The sequence below is a fragment of the Poecilia reticulata genome, unplaced genomic scaffold (genome assembly GCF_000633615.1).
Source record: "Poecilia reticulata strain Guanapo unplaced genomic scaffold, Guppy_female_1.0+MT scaffold_319, whole genome shotgun sequence".
NCBI lineage: Eukaryota > Metazoa > Chordata > Actinopteri > Cyprinodontiformes > Poeciliidae > Poecilia > Poecilia reticulata.
Window position 1 is genome coordinate 15,238 of NW_007615094.1, and position 3,580 is coordinate 18,817.

The 3,580-nt window shown below is 46.4% G+C and overlaps 1 protein-coding gene across 1 annotated transcript in view; it reads left to right on the plus strand.

The window, feature by feature from the left end:
• The window catches only part of LOC103460881 (inactive dipeptidyl peptidase 10-like), an 18,529-nt gene that overhangs the window by 5,319 nt on the left and 9,630 nt on the right, over positions 1-3,580 (plus strand). The gene's annotated exons all lie outside the window — the stretch shown is intronic.

Below are 3,580 nucleotides of genomic sequence, written 5' to 3' on the forward strand. Positions count from 1 at the left end.
TTTAGATCCAACATGGCCGCTGATGGTTTAGATCCAACATGGCCGCTGATGGTTTAGATCCAACATGGCCGCTGATGGTTTAGATCCAACATGGCCGCTGATGTTTTCCTGCCAGTCATGATCAGAGCTCATGAGTTTCTCTGCTGCCGTCTCTCCCCTGCAGATGAGGCGGAACTGCAGCATCTGGCCAGATGCGGTAATGACGTGGCGCCGCCAGCAGGGGGCAGCGTCACGCTGGATGAATGCAGCCGAGAATCTGATCAGTTTATTGATGACATAATGTTGTTTTATTGGATAATCAGCAGCTGTAAGCGCTCATATTAGACCAGACGKTCMTGTTCAGGGTTGTTATGGTAATCCAGATCTGAATCTGAATTAGATGTAAACATACAGCAGCAGCTTTATCAGCCTTCCAATCAGGTTTCCTTTACAGACGCTAATAAATGTTATTAATTCAGCCGTAAGCACTTTATAAATCATTAATAACTGCTCATTAAGCATTAATTAACGGCTGTTTGCTGACTGAGATCCAGAGGTTCTGTTGGACCAAGCTCCAGTCTGGCACCAGGAACAGCAAACTGGACCATCTGCTGGACGAATCGGGTCAGCATAAACAGAACCGAGCCCAGAACCGAGAGTCGCTCAGAGTCGTGTTTAATTGGAGCAGAGCTGCATTGTTTCAGAGAGTCAGTACCACTGTCAGGTTCTGCTTCAGGTTCTGTCAGGTTCTGCTTCAGGTTCTGCTTCAGGTTCTGTCAGGTTCTGCTTCAGGTGGGCAGCAGTCCAGACGTGGTGAGACAACACCACATTAGAGTTAGTTTCTACAGTGGATGCTATCATTAGCATTAGCTGCTGTGGATGCTAACATTAGAGCTAGCAGCTGCAGTGGATGCTAACATTAGCATTATCTGCTACATGTTTAGCACTAAGATGCTGTTACAGATGTCAGATCACATTTTTTTCTGACAAACTAAACTTTTCTCTGCTAAACCAACTAGCCACCATCTTCCTGTCAGCAGACTGTCATGGCGTCATTAAGGGGCAGCAGGTTGTGCCGTTAGCCGCTACACTCTCTTCACATCGCTAGCCGATCACACATATCGATCAATGCTAGCTACACTAGCAGTGCTTGACTTGCCACAAGGGGGCGTGTCAGAGTGAGAACGGAGGGTGACGTCAGCATCAAGCCAACTGGACCTTCCAACTGCAGTACCGCCGTTCAACCCAAAGGGGCAGCACTGAGACGGTTTCAGGCTAAATTATTAATTAATTTACACAAAAATAACAAATTCCACAGAAAAATAAAGATGGAATGTGAAAGGCAGAAATGTTCTGGTCGGGTTCGGCCCGGGGCGATCGACAGCAGGGGGAGAGAGAGGCCTGTTTGATGTGAGGATCTATTATTGATGTCTGAGCTGCAGAGCAGCAGCAGGTTCTGTTGGGAGGAACCGGCCAGGATGGTGATGCAGCAGAACCTTCAGAACCTTCAGAACCTTCAGAACCACAGCTTGGACTGTTATTCACATGAACATCTGCTGTTCCAGAATCAGCTGGGAGTCGGGTCAGACCTTACCGGGTTCTGCTGGGTTCTGGAGCTGCTAGCAGACAAACCTGAGCCTCACGGAGCTAAAACAGAAGCTTTGGATAAATATGACGGCTGCCAAAATAATAATTATTAACATTAATTCAGTCCCATAAAACATCAGTAAACGTTTGACTGGAGGGACGATGCAGCTGGATTCATTTGATGAGTTATGAATTTAATATGCAAGATATTCAGCAAAATGAATGAATGATGAACGGATGAAGTGATGGATCATATTCAAAATTCAAATTCAGAAACACTTTATTGATCCCAACTAATAATATCTGCTGCTGTTGGTCCTGATCTCTCAGCCGTTTCTGTCCTGAAATGAATTTTCTCTGCAGAAATCCTCCTTCAAACATCTGTTTGATTTCCAAACATGTTAATGCTGCAGATGAATCAAATGATATCCGTCCTGGAAACGGATTAACTTTCAGTTTCAGGGAAAGAGAAAAGCAGCTTTTAATGAAAAAGCTGGTTGACGAGGCGGCGGGCCGATAGCATCGCTGTGTCTGCTGACCTCAATCTGTGCTGCTCACCTCTGCAAATGAGTCTGGAGGCAGAAACGTCAGATTAATTCATTAAACCTGGACCCAACTTTTCCTCCCACTGATCCTCTCAACTGTTCACACTGAGGCCAGAGACGGAGCTGCTAACAGCAGCTGCTAACAGGAGCAGCTAACAGGAGCAGCTAACAACAGCAGCTGCTAACAGGAGCAGCTAACAGCAGCTGCTAACAGGAGCAGCTAACAGGAGCAGCTAACTGTTCCATGAACCCAACCAGATCATTTTGTCTAAACCAAGGGACCCAAAGTGGCTCGTGCATGTTTCAGTCTCTCCCTGCTGGCAGCACCATCCTCCTCCACTAGAGGCAGTACCATCCTCCTCCACTAGAGGCAGYACCATCCTCCTCCACTAGAGGCAGCTCCATCCTCCTCAGCAGGTCAAAGTTCCTCTCTGGCCTCTAATGAGCCTCATGTGATGCAGGTGTGTTAAACCAGGTAGAGACTGAAACATGCAGGAGCCTCCAGGACCCACTCTGGACCCACTCTGGACCCACTCTGGACCCCCTGCTCTGATGTTTTCTTCCACCTTGTTCCCAGGAGGTTCTGGTTCCTCCAGCAAATGTTTCAKGCGAGAGGCGGGGTCACAGGTCACCTGGACAGGTTGCAGGGCAACAGAGACATGAACACACAGACCAGTTAACCTCACAGTCATGTTTCTGGACAGAAAGGAACCAGGAACCGAACCAGGACCTTCTGGCTGCGAGGCAGCAGTGCTACCCACTGCACCACTGCACTGACCTGGACAGAGCTAGCCAAACTGCTAATGCTAATGTGTGACAGTGGAAACATTGATTAGCATTTTGTGCCAGAAACGTAACAGAATGTGATAATTTAGTTTGATTAATGTTCCCAGGTTTTTACAATAAATCGCTAATGCTAACATTGGACACAATGTGCTGSAGAAAATGTTAGCAAGCTAAAATAGAYGATAAAGAGGATTTAATTCTATACTCAGAGTCTGATGACATTAAATTTGATTAAAGAGTTTAGCAGAAAACGCTGATAAAACCTGATTTATCTTAAAATAATCATCAGCATTCCAGCACAATAAGATGATAAATTATGACTCGTGATTTAAACACGCAGCATTTCATACAAACGTCTCCTGACTTTATTAGCATAAAACCAGGATGAACAAACCGATGTTTTTATTTAATGATTTGATGAAAATATGTTGATGAAACCATGACGACGAAACGATCAGCAGCAGGTCGTTTCCAGAAAAGCTTTTCTCTGCCGCAACATTTTAGCTTCAGGGTCTCAGGCTGCTGATCCCGACTAACGGCTCCGAACATCACAGCAGAACCGCAGGTCCAGTCAGACCCACCGGCTCCGGTTCTGACCAGATTCTGACCAGAGCGGGTCAAACACACAGCCAGTGAAAGGAAAGGAGGCTGGAAGCTGCCACACACACACACACACACACACC